This window comes from Gopherus flavomarginatus, chromosome 2 (assembly GCF_025201925.1).
Source record: "Gopherus flavomarginatus isolate rGopFla2 chromosome 2, rGopFla2.mat.asm, whole genome shotgun sequence".
Taxonomy (NCBI): domain Eukaryota; kingdom Metazoa; phylum Chordata; order Testudines; family Testudinidae; genus Gopherus; species Gopherus flavomarginatus.
Window position 1 is genome coordinate 181,974,370 of NC_066618.1, and position 13,786 is coordinate 181,988,155.

The following is a 13,786-nucleotide window of genomic DNA, read 5'->3' on the forward strand; positions in this document are numbered from 1 at the left end:
TCCCTCCAGCCTATATTAGTGTCATTTGCTTCTTTTTGGCCTTTCCTTGAAGTTGGCCGGAAGCTGCAGTGATTGCAGAATATGACTGCTCTCTTGGTTTAATATAGGTTCGTTCAAATCAGTCATGCCTATTTTAACTGCAGATATTCTCACGGTCTCATTTCTAATATATCCAACCCTTAATATCTTAATAAAAGCACTTGCAGGACATCTTTGTTCTTATGTCCCATCAAGGCACCTGAGATCAGATGACCCATGCTTGCTATCTATCCTAAAGTTAACATGGATCAAGCTGATGCTAGGGCTTTCTTAGTGTCAGGGATTTCCCTGCAGATTTCAGCCTTTAAGGATGTCTATTAGAGTTCATCTGTGGCTATTTCCTGGATTCACTAAGTATTTTTTCTTCAGGTCAGTTTATTCTATCTTCACAGATAGGAGGGAGTTGGCACTGGGGAGTTATAACAAAAAAAATAATAAAAGTGATACAAACACCCACTTGCCTAGTTATGGCCTTTTGTCACAGCCTTCTCCTCATAACTGAAACCCATCAATAATAGTGATTTTGGGGTTCTCACTGGAGAGTCATTTAACATTTGTTTACAGTGCCACAACTCCTACTATGTCTGTACAAATTATTGGGACAAAGAGTTGTCTTCCTGACAGTAGCTTGTTATTGGAGGCAGCACTATTAATCTCACTCATACCTAGAGCTGTTTGAAATTTTCTTTTCATTTCCCATGAGAAACACTTGGTTTTTCAATGAAAAACTGATGTGTTTTGAAAAACACAAAACCATTTTCCCGAAATTTTTCACTCACTCAAGAAGCCCGAATCTAAACCTGATAATTTTTATCCCAAACTAAAAGTGCTTACCAAAAAAAGCTGTTAGTCTCTTGGCTTTCACTGAGACCCCTCCACCCCTGAAGATTTTGGGCAAAGTGAAAGATTCCTACCAAAAAATTCATTTTAATCAAAAAGTCATTTTTAATATTTTGATCAGCTCTACTCATAGCTGCTTAGAGCTACTAAGCAACAGTCATGGATATTATTTTTTAATATTTAAAACAATGGGCTAAGGCCAAGCAGACAACAAACAGATGAAAATCAGGAGTCATAACTGTGGCTTCAATCTTTAACTGCACCCAATAAAATGCCATTTGTGGCTGTCTGATTCCGGAGAGGGCCAGGGTTATTCTTTCAAAGGCATATCCACCATCTGGTAAGTGCCAAGCAGCACTCTAGCCATGCTTCCAGTATGCACCCTACAGTTAAGATTGCAGGGGTTAAGAAAACTGCCTGAGCCAGTTCTACACCAGCTGGAGACTCCTCCACACAGGAGGAATTCCCAGGTAGGGACCCTGCTTTCTCGGGTTGTAGAAGGAGTTGGTTCAGAATTGAGAATTATGGGTAGGATTTTCAAAAGCAATAGTAAAACTCCCATTAACATCAATGAGAGCAAACTTAGGCCAATGCTGGCTGCTTTTGAATATTCTACCCTACCTTTCCTTAATATAGAAGGAAAACCTGCAGAACAATAATTGCTTGCTTGCTTGTCATTATCTAAAACTCAATTATATAAAAAGAATATTCTCCCTCAGACCACACAAATCTTACTCCATTTCATCTCAACAGATGATCTTTGGACAAAGAACAATTATCTTTCCTTTCCCAAGGGGTATCAGGGAGGAGATGAACACCACATACCCCCACACACATACCCCCCCCACACACACACCATCCTTCTGCCCTCTGCAGTAAACTGAAGTATACCTCCTCAATTAAAAAACTGATTTTCAAATAAATTGGGATACCCTTTTGTTCTGATGCTAAGAGCCTGAGTTTTTGTCAGTTACCCGTGTGTGTGTGTGTGTGTGTGTGTGTATAATCAGCTTTTCTAGATTCCTGGGGAACACTGTGTGTATTTTTAATATGCAAATTAATAGTTTTAAACCATGTAAATATTGTTGAAGTATAAAAGTTTAGAGGTCCACACTCTACCTAAAAAGGCCTTTAAGATTAATGGGTTTTTATTATGTTAAAAATGAAATAAATATGTAATAGAGTTTACTTTCATAATCATATAATAGAAAATGTTGACATGAGGAAAAATATTCCAAGTATCCTAGAGCCAAATCTAACAACCAAAGATGATTAGTACACAGAATTGCTCTGCTGTCCTTGATGCAATCTTATGTTAGAGATGAACCTGAGTTGTTTTACCCAAGACACAGCTGTCTCCAGTTACCAGCCAAACACCGTCCTACCCACGCTACAGGTATGTAAAAAATGGGGACAATAATTAAGAATGGCTAAACTGGTTCATTCAAGTCCATACTTGAAAGATTTCCACCCTGATTTCTAGAACAAGCAAATTCTGATAAGTTTCAGATAAACATATCGGGTCAAATGGCATCATGCTATGGAAGTTAGTTGAGTTACACCAGAGATGAATTTAGCCTGTGAACTTTAGACTGCTTATTTGAACCTATGCAGACCTCTGAGCCTTTCTGGTGTTCACCCATTGCTTGGAGAAAACCTATTTTAATACCCTTTCTGAATGTGTGGCCTCTTAAAGTCATGGTGTATCTTAAAGCAACATCTTGGCATTAGCTAATGTAATGTTGTCATCCTCAGAAGATGAAATTTTAGGGGCAGTTCTTGCAGGAATTTTGGTGGTTCCATATTGAAGTCACCATTTCAGGGGTAGGCCAAATCACTTCTTTTATTTTTTTTTAGAATTCCTTTTAATGATATTTTGACATCATAAACCAAATTCAACTCATCCTGAAGAATAAGTTACCAATAGGAAGGGTATGGAACTCTTCATAAATTATAATGGTTTAATTCAGCAACAAATGTTAACCATGTTAAGGTAGTTGCTAATTAAAAAAAAAATGCCTTTGTCAATCATCACCACACAGTGGTTTCTGAGACACTACATTTTTTCTGTAACCCAGATGCCATCAGCAATAGATAACTATTGGCAAAACCTGACTTTCTGAAGATAACCAGTGTATGTCAATATCTGCTGATGGCACATCAAAGTTCTGAGGCTCTCTCTTTGTTTTATAGTATTCACACTTACTATAGTGCATTTTCCATTTGACTTGTGGAGAAATAGGATGTATTCTTGCAGTTCTTTCACAAATCCAGCCAAACCCACGTCATCATGTTTTCACACAGAGGAAACACAACACTTCAAAATTAATTCTACTTTTTAAAGTTCAAATAAAATTATTTAGCTTTATTATAGTTCCCTCTATTTTTATTAGTTTATAATATAGTTTTTGACCCTTTCTGTTTTCACTGAATCCAGAGCCTTTCATCTACCACAACTGAACAGTACGGTAAAACATAAAAAGCACACAAAAAATGTATAACACAGTTTTCTAATTAAAAGTTTAGAGTGACAATTCTAGATGGGAAAAATGGCTTTATAGGTTCTTCTCTATATTTAATTTGTTCAAAGAAAGAGTTCAGCCATCTGACTCTTCCTAACAATCCATTATACATTGTATTTTATTTCTTTATTCATTTTAGACAGCTGGCTAATGGATCTGACATCCTAGAAAATATAGGATTTTTCCCTGATTGGTAACTCAGTTTTTCTGGGATAATGCTTTTCCACTTATATTGAATCACTTTTGACATTTAATTTTAGTAATTATGTTTACAATAAATAATGCTACTGAAGATATTAAGCATCCAAATAAACCCAAATTTTTTGAGGGAGATTGTGATTGGTTAAGGTCCAAATTTTGCATCTGGTCCCCGTAATGGGGCTGAATCACAATTCCATCCCTCAAACTTTAGTAGAATGACCTATTTAGCCTGATCCAACTTTCACAGAGGCTAATGGGTGTCTTTCCATTGATTTTAATGGAACTTGAACTGAGTCCTCTTTAAGGTGGAAAGGAAAGAGGATGATTAATTATGTTTCATTAAGGGCCAGTTTGTGACCTCCTCACTTACATTAGTGAACTGTTACTTATCCAAGGAGTCCCACTGAAGTCAGCGAGGGTTAGGATGACTATCTAGTAAGTGTGAAGAATCGAGAAGGGGATGAGGTAATAGGCACCTATATAAGACAAAGCTCTGAATATCGGGACTGTCCATATAAAATTAAGACGTATGGTCACCCTAGCAAGAGTATATTCACACAGCAACTAAGCACCTTCAGCTGGCCCATTCCAGCCACCTTAGGCTTGTGGGCTCAGGCTGTGGAGCTGTTTCATTGCTTTGTAGATTCTGGAGCCAGGCTATAAGATCCTGCAAGGGGGGAGGGTCCCAGAGTCTGGGCTGCAGCCAGAGCCTGGAAGTCTACACCACAGATAAACAGCTCCGCAGCCCGAGCCCCCTGAGCTTGTCAGCTGGCACGAGCCAGTTGTGGGTTTTTCTTTGCTGTGTAGACATACCCTGAGATTAGTTCATGCTCACCAGTAAAAATAAAGGGTTGTGATCTAGCCCTGTATCTATTAAATCCTCTACTTGTATATATACAGAAATACATATACGCACAGAGAAGCACATAGTAGAATCTAGCTAACTTACACTAATGCCTGGAATTTGGGTACCTCCATTTTTGTGTGCCCAGTTTGAGATGTGGTAAAAGGGCTGGATGTTCAGAAAATACTAAGCACTCACCCTTTGTAAATCAGCCATCTTCCCAAGCTGTGCAGAAAGTAACTAGTGACTTCTGAAAATTTAGGCATCAGTGGCCTGGAAGAGGCATAGCACAGAATTCAGTGCCAGAAGGGGTGGCGCAAAGGTACATTTAAACTAGCCCTGTCAATCTTGGGTGTCACAGGCTACTAGAGAAGTTCCTGGTATAAATGACACAGCCCAGAGGGGAGGACCTGTGTGTGTTACAACAGTTTCCCTGGATGTCCTATGTAATAAAGAGGACAGGTCACTGATCCAGAGTAATTTGGATTGTTGGGTATAATAGGCACAAGCAAACAATGTGCATTTTAATATGGCTAAATGTAAATATACATTTCGGAACAAAGAATATAGGCCACTCTTACAAGATGGGGGAATAAGTGACTAAAAAAGATTTGGGTATCGTGGTGGATAATCAGCTGAACGTGAACTCGTGATACTGGCCAAAAGAGCTAATGCCGTCCTGGGATGCATAAACTGGAGAATCTCGAATGGGAGTAGAGAGGTTATTTTATCTCTGTATTTGGCATTAGGGAGGTTGTTGTTGAAATATTGTATCCAGCTCTGGCATCCACAATTCAAGAAAGATAGTGATAAATTGGAGAGGATTCAGAGAAGAGCTAGGAGAATGATTAAGGATTAGAAAACATGCATTATATTGATAAATTAAACTGATTGAGTGCTTTGAGTTTAACAAAGAGAAGGTTAAGGGGTGACTTGATTACAGTCTAAAGTATTTACATGGGCAACAAATATTTAATGATGAGCTCTTCAAACTAGCAAAAAGAGGTGCAACTTGATTCAATAGCTAGAAGTTGAAGCTAGACAAATTCATACTGAAAATAAAAAGGTGTTTTGTTTTGTTTTTTTAAACCAGTGAGAGTAATTAATCACTGGAATAATTTACCAAGGGTCGTGGTGGATTCTCCATCACCAAACAATTTTAAAATCAGGATTGGATGTTTTCCTAAAAGATCTGCTCTAGGAATTATTTTGGAGAAGTTCTGTGGCCTGTGTGATACAGGAGGTCAGATTGGATTATTATGATGATGCCTTATGGCCCTGGAATCTGTGAATCTCCACAGTGTTGCATGTTGCAGGCCCATCCCTGGGCACAGACCTTCCTGCCCCCACCCGCTCCCAGCAAGCCCCTTACACCAGTACTTCTGAGGGAATTTTCCACCTTTTTTGTGCTGAGGGAATCCTTTCTGTCTGGATACAAGACTTGTAGGGCTTCTTTCCATCACTCAAGCCCTTGTACACAGTGTCCAGAAGCCAGAGCAAGGCATGACTATCTTACCTCATAAATTGGAAAGCTTATGTGCCTTGGTATAAGAAGGCTGGTCAGGGGCATACACTTGAGTAAAATGGTGAACATTTCCGGGGGTATATACATAGAGTTTTTTTTTCCTTTAATCACCTCTCCAGTAAGGCTACACAAAAACTTGCCTGATCCTTTTTCTTTTTTAAACCTGCTCCAAATGTCTTCTAATAGCTCAGCTGTTCATATATATGGAAACAATTATGTTAAGGCACATGATTCACAGTATATATGTTTTCACATAGCCTATATGTTGACATAACTATTTATTCCATATGGGATTTCAAATTCCAAAAACAGTCTAAGCATTTGAAAAAGATTAACATAAGGATAGGGAAAACACATGTTCATGCACTTCACTTTGCATAATGATTCACACGCACAAGTAGAGGAAAAGTCATCAGATAGAGTCAAACAGGTCTGTATAAAACATTTTTAAAGGAAACCTCTTGAGACAAAGATGTAAATATTCAAGTTGGTAAGTTTAATATTGCTAGATAGACATGCATGGCAGGAAAAAAGATGCGCTGTTCATACTTAAAGTTAATATAGCTTGAGGTGGAATTATCAATCTAGACACAACAGGCCAGATGGCATAGCTCCATGGAGTTACATCACTTTACACTAGCTTAGGACCTAGTCTTATAGCTTTATATTGCCTTATGCAACTTTTGCATTGAAAAAAAGCAAAATAAGCTGTTTACCTTAGTTTACCAAAGTTGTTCATAGTTCCTTTTCTTGTTCAAGTTCCAGGAAACTAAACCTGTTCTATATTCCTTGCATAGAGTCTGGCATATACCCCAGTTGAGAGTTCGCTTGTCCTCATCCAGTATTCCACAGGAGATCAAACAAACAACAAAGTTAACTTCTCTACCTAATCAAATAACCTTGTTTTTTTGGTGATATGTTTTAAAAACACAATTTCAACATTACCCAGACCTTTAAAACATGGCATTTAGTAACCGGGCTTTTCTAAAGTTTAATCCTCCTCTGGTTGGAAATAACATGGATTACTGTAAACTATTTAGGCTAACCCTAAAATAAAGAATCATTTATCAAACTTCCCATGTTAAAAAGATTGATCTAAACTTGCAAACAAACAAAGGAAAGGCTTCTGTATTTCAAAACTGATGCAATGTTGTGGTTCACCAAAATGTCTGTGTCATCTTTATTCCCTAGTGATAATATATACTGCTTGCAATTAATATACGTGTGGAATTATTGTTCAAGTAAAGCCTCAGGTGAAATAAGTGACCAATAAACTATATCATTTGTATTTGCAGCTTCCAGTAATAGTATTCTTCAAATACACATATTATCTTTAATACAATACTTTTTTTTTTTGCGAGTAACTTTCCTTATAATACGCTAAAGCTAAAAGTTATTGCATGTCCCAACTAGCGATGTGCAAACCAGAATGGTTTTGTAGCTCTGGATATTTAACTAAAACTTATCTTTGACTTGACAATAAGTAGAGTGATTGAATACCAGACAAAAATATTAGCTGAATAATCTATTTGACAAAATTTGCAGTTATCTGATGACTAGCTTATTCAATTACAAGTATTAGAATGGCTCTCAAATCAGTCGGAAAATCTTAGGAGAATAGGTTCTTTTGTGAAAGATCTGTTTTTGCCATGCTGGGAAATTATACGTCACCATCATCCTAGTATCTGAGCACCTCACGAACATTAATGTATTTATTCTCACAACACCTCTTTGAGGTATGGCGAGGGTGTATTATTATTTCATTTTAGCAGATGAGGAATTTGGAGCACACAGACTGAGTAATTTGTCCAAGATAAAACTGGAAGTCTGTGGAGGAGCCAGGAAGCGAACCACAACAAACTGAGTCCCAGCCGAAAGTCCTAACAAAAACAGCCCTTTGTCCCTTTGAGTTATAATCAATCTTTCATTTCTTTCTCATTCCCAGTGAATGCTTCATGCCATTGACATTTGTAAAGCAGACAGAGCCACAAGCCATCTACATAGTATATGGTCATTGTATCTGCACTAACACTTCCGTTCTAGGCCATGTTGGCAGAGGCTCCCCTACCAGCATGAGGCAGCGCCCTATCCATTCTTCTCTTTGTAGGGGAACCTGTGCAAATTAAGGATGATTTCTGTGACATGCTGTACCTCAAAGTAGCACCCTATCACCCCAATATTCATCACTGGTATATGGCGGTGGTATTTCATACAAAGCATGCTTTGCAAGGTATTATACAAAAGGTCATGATATGCTGAAACTTCATTGCTCTGTCAGAAAAATGTATATAATTATTGTGTATGATGTTATGAAATTGTACTGTGGTTATTGAAATACAGTGTGAGTTTGGGATACGCCCACTGCTAGCTTTCCAGTGACAACAAAGGCGGTGACCCATACCTGGGTGAGCATAAAACAATCATTGACCAGTAGGGGAATTGTGAACAAGAGATTTACAATTCTATAAGAGACAGTTGTGCAAGCATCACACAATGAGAATTGCTCACCTCTATGACTCAGTTGCACAAGCACCACACAATGGGGATTACTCAACTCTGTGACCCAGCAAGGCCCACCAGGACATGCCTGGGCCAGTATCTTTCCAAGGACATGGATTGAGAGTATAAAATAAGGCACAGCAGGATCATAAGACAACTCGTCTCCTCCCCGCCTACACTGAAGGCAACACTGAATGCTGGGAAGACAAAGACTTTGAACTGAGGAAATTGGTCCCAGCCTGTGAAGGAAATTCACCCTGTGTATTAAGAACTTTAACCTACCTACAAAATCCAGTGGGATGAGAAAAGCTGTTTGATTCAAATTTTGCTTAGTCTAAAAGTTTAGGACTTGAAATGCATGTTTACTTTTGATTTTCTTAGTAACTAGCCCTGATCTTTATGCCTACTACATATGATCACTTAAAATCTATTTTTCTGTAGTTAATAAACTTATTTTAATGTTTTATCCTTACCGGTGAGTTTGTCTAAAGTGCTTGGGAAATCTGCTCAGATTACAAAGGCTGCCGCATGTCCACTTTCCGTTGACGAAGTAGTGAACTAATTAATGAGCTTGCACTGTTCAAGCGAAGGTCTTGAGAAGTGTAAGACAGTATAATTTTGGGGTGCAAGGCCGTGGGCTTGGGAGATCTGCTGGTGTTTCCCTGTATATGGTTCATGAGTGATCTGGAGGGCATGCAACTTAGCTGGGTGTGCCTCTGCACACTATGGTTGAGTGATAACAGCACCTGGAGAGATTTTCTACTTGTCACTGGCAAAGCATTGGGAGACAATCCAGATTGGAGAGTTAAGGGGGCACAGTGGTCCCACAGTTTCAGGTTGTACCCTGGGGATCCTGTCACAACTTCCTCTTACCATGGATTTAAAGAGGGCTGATGCTAAAAAGAGGAGCCATTTCCCTGGTTCTCTTCTCTTGTCTAAACTCCACATGACACCCTACTCCCATAGTGGGTTTTTTTACCAGATTCATAAAAAATAGTACCATAGACCTTGTGCTTCCCCCTTCCATTACTCCCCCAGGTGTCAACCTCCTCTTCTGCTACCTTCCTGCTATGCAAGCAGAAGGTAGCATTGGAACCTAAATTGCTTGAAACATCACATAGATAACACTTTGACCGTATCAAGTATTATAGAGTAATGGGAGGTGACTTTATTTTAAATGGATATTCTTAATACATGTGAATTGTAAAACCTTTGATTAATTTTCAAACTGCAAAACAAATACCAGAGTGTAAAATGAAGAAAAAAAAAGTGAAATATTTCTAAAGCAAATTGTCACTTTGGTATCTCCAGATTGCCCTTCCTCCCCACTCCCAATTAATAGGGACGATAAAATTTCTTCATTTCCCGGGAGGTTCACTATCATCCTGATGCCTGGAATGTAATTTTGCAGGCTATAATATCATCGGTGGAGGGGAAGAGTCCTTATCTTGACTTTGGCGGTGACTGTACATTTACTCTCAAATTCTGCAACAAGAATTTTCATCTGTGAAGAATTCATATTCTTTTTTATTCTGTGGCTTACAAAGGTTTACAATTTTGTGAAATGTAGTATACAGATTTAATAGGCTTGTAGTCTCGTCTAATACCATAGTAACAAATAAATGCAACAGAGAATTGCTGACACAATAGAAAACTGCTAGTTCAATACAAATGGGCTCCTGTAAAGAAATTTCATGTAATTTCTCTATACAACTTGACTACAGCTTTCTTCTTGGCTTTCTATAGATCTGCTAATGCCATGCAGCCTGAGAAAAATCTTACTGTTACCTCTTCTGCAGGCTATAGAGGAGCACTTCTCAAACAGGCTGGATCAGGGGAAATAGTGCTATGGGGCTTTGAACTTCAGAGTCTTACCAGCTGCGCCAATATGCCACAGGTACCCAACAACAGTCTCTATCTTGCATGCCTCACCCAGGCGGACATGGATCAGCATTCACATTGCACTCCCTATCAGTGCCCAGTCCAAGTTGAAGAAGCTAATAATCTAACCAGCAGACCAAATCCATGGATCATCTGGTCATCTGCCACTGGAGGCACATTTCTCATACACTAAGAAGATGCCTTACACAACTAAAAACTCCCTTTGAAGCCAGTGCATTAAACAGTGCAAGATAAGGTTCAGGGTGAAGACATGAAAATGGAATTGTGAAGTAATAAAATAATACTACTGTGCATTTTGTAGGTAGATGACACTGTTTCTGTATGCATAATGCATTCAGGTTAGGTTGAATTTTAATTGTAATATTTAGGACTATTTTTTCTAATAGTTTTAATTGAATATGATCTCTGCCAAGTTAGCAAGTAGTTGACAAATTGTTATAGATTATATTAAAACATAGATCACCTAGAATAAAAATGAAGAGCATCCCATTAGACTGTCCTGAAGATAGTGGCTACCTTTGATAACAATGGTAATGCATACAGTGACTTCTCTCAATATCACTTTTCAACTTCCCCTTTCTATCTATCCATCCATCATTTCATTAATCTCAATTTTCCATTATTCTCATATCACCATACTGCTGTTCTGATATATCACACTTACCTTGTATGATTCATTTAACATATCCCTGGCAACCTTGGACTTCATGGTTATCAGTGTTCTATCTATCATGGCTACTCAGAACTTCACAGCAACAGCACAGAGAGAGAGAGAGAGATAGAGAGAATTCATATTCTCCTGCTCCAAAAGCACAGACTTATGCTACAGAAGATGGCAGACTACCTTAAATAGCTTTTATTTAGCAGTACAGAGTTTATGACTAGAGCTGGACAGGAAGTGTTTTTTCTGTCCTATGAAAACTCTTTAGATTTAAAAAAAATCCTACTCTGAATTGGGACAAAAAGCTGGGATCTCAAATTTTCATGAAGCAAAAATCCAAAAAGAGTTTGGGCCAATCAAAAAATTTCAATCTGATCACTTCAAAAAGTTTCATTTTGATTTTGATCATTTTTATTTTTTAAATTTCTTTTTCCTATGATTAGTTTAAATTTTGAAATAAAAAGTCATTTCAAACCAGAAAACAAGGATTTTTCATTTCATTTCATTTTTGTTGAAAAACAAAAGTTTAACAATTTTGAAACTTCTTTCCCCCCCAAGAACATTCAGATCAGGAGATTCATCAAAACCAACCCTTTTCTATGAATGGTTTTGACAAATCTGCATTTTTTGATGAGAAATGCTTCTTGAGAAAATTTCTGACCACAATTTAGCAAAGGGCAATAATATACCCATACACACAACTGAGTTTATTCCAGGTGGGTTTTTTATATATATTTAATTTTAAAAGGTAATATAATTGTGCTCATAAACAAAGCCCTCACATTTCATTATATAATGACTATTTTGAGCCATTTCAGCAGATGAAATGGAACCAGAATAAAGGAAATTTGCTTTCTAGGAGATATAATTTACTTTGGGGAGAGAGGAACTGTCTGAAACGGATTACAGACATCCCCAGTTGGTGAAAGCAGGCTCCACTTTAATGGAGCTACAACCATTTATACCTGCTGAGGATCTGGTCCAAACTCCAGATCTTCCCTAAATGGAAGATTTAAACTATACAGCACTGAACAGCAAGAACAAGAATTAGAGTTACTAAATGTTGAAAAAAAATGAATTTACCTCCTTACAGTTAACACACATTAATGTGTCATGTGAGGAAGGGAAGGAGCACATGGACCAGGCAATTGGTTTTAATACTCCAAGTGGGTATAAATAATCTCCCGGGGTTAGCTCAAGGACATATTCTATTTATTTGATTGCACACATGCTTAGAATTTAGACACACACTTTGAAAAATCTAAATAAATACATTTTATGAATAATACCAAGTAGGCACCAAATATTTATACTAGCCATTTGCCTTATGGACATGAATCAACAATTTATGCAAACAATGTACTCAATGATTGAACCCTTAAAATGTTCCTCATTGAGATGCCAGTGATTGCTTCCAGTGACATGGACCACATGGCCTGATTATCACATGAGCTGAAAGCCCACAACTTCCATTGACTCTAAGAAGAATTGAAAGCGCTCAGTACTTCTGACAATTAGGCCCGCAGTTTTCTAAGGCTAAATGCATTGCCTACTGCATCCAAGGAAACTCTCTATGTGGGAGTGGATTTGTCCACTAAGCAGAAGCTGTGACCAGGGACTCACCCCTTTGCATGTCTGGGAGCAAGAAGCAGGAAGCCGTGTCACATCTGTAACCACAAGGTTTAGAGGAGCACACACTGCATCCTACCTCGCAGTGCTCCATATTCTGTATATGCACCTGCACATCTCACAGGAATTAGGCCACAGACTAGACATTTAATGACACCTGGCAAAATAGAATCAGAAACCTGATGAACTTGCAAAATGATGGAGAAAGCATCTGAGCTTGCTTTGTCAGGGAGTTTCCTAAGTTTACTCCACTCTGATTCTGAGTCCTCGCTTTAGTGAGAGCTCGAGGCATATACTTTTCACTGGACACATGGGCTCACACAAAAATCTCATGCTCCAATGCCTAAAGGCATCTATCTCAAAAAGCTTTAAAAAGATTAAATCTGGCATTTTAGTTTGTTATGAAATGAATCATTGTTATACGAAAATGTTAGCAATTTGTGCTTGAATATTTTCAACGTTGTACTAAGAAATAAAAAAAATACATATTTAGTTAAGCTGTAGTGAATAGAGTGGCTATTGAGCAGAAGATATGGGCTTAATAATACACTTCCTTCAGAGATGGCAGACTCCAGGAGAGTCATGGAAATAAACATGCTCCAGAATAAAATGCTTAGCCAAGGGTGTCTTGAAGCCAGCATTCTGTGCCATTCACAACCTCAGAGACCAAGAGGTAGTCATTACAAATTGCCCCCTGAATGACAGTCAAGTCCATCCATGCAAATCACATGATGACATTCTCTCACACTGCATGGAACATTATCACAGTGTCCTGAACCATCCTTCAGCTGCCGCTTGTTCAGAACTGGATGATCTGGCAGTCACTGTGGTTCTGAATCCAGACATTTGTTCTGATTCACCAACACTGGATGAAGTGAAGTGTGACATCTCTAAACTGAAAAAACGGACATGCAGCTGGTGCTGATGGCATCCCCTCAGAGCTGCTAAAATGTGCTATTGATCCTGTAGCAGAATCACTTCTGGCCGTCTTTCGTCTGGTGTGGAGGATTGGAACCCAGCCAACCACCTTACTCTATAAGGGCAAGGGACCACACAGTGAATGTAAGAGTTGCCAGCCTATCACCCTGCTCTCCGTTCCAGGGAAGGTGTTTGTGCATGTTTTG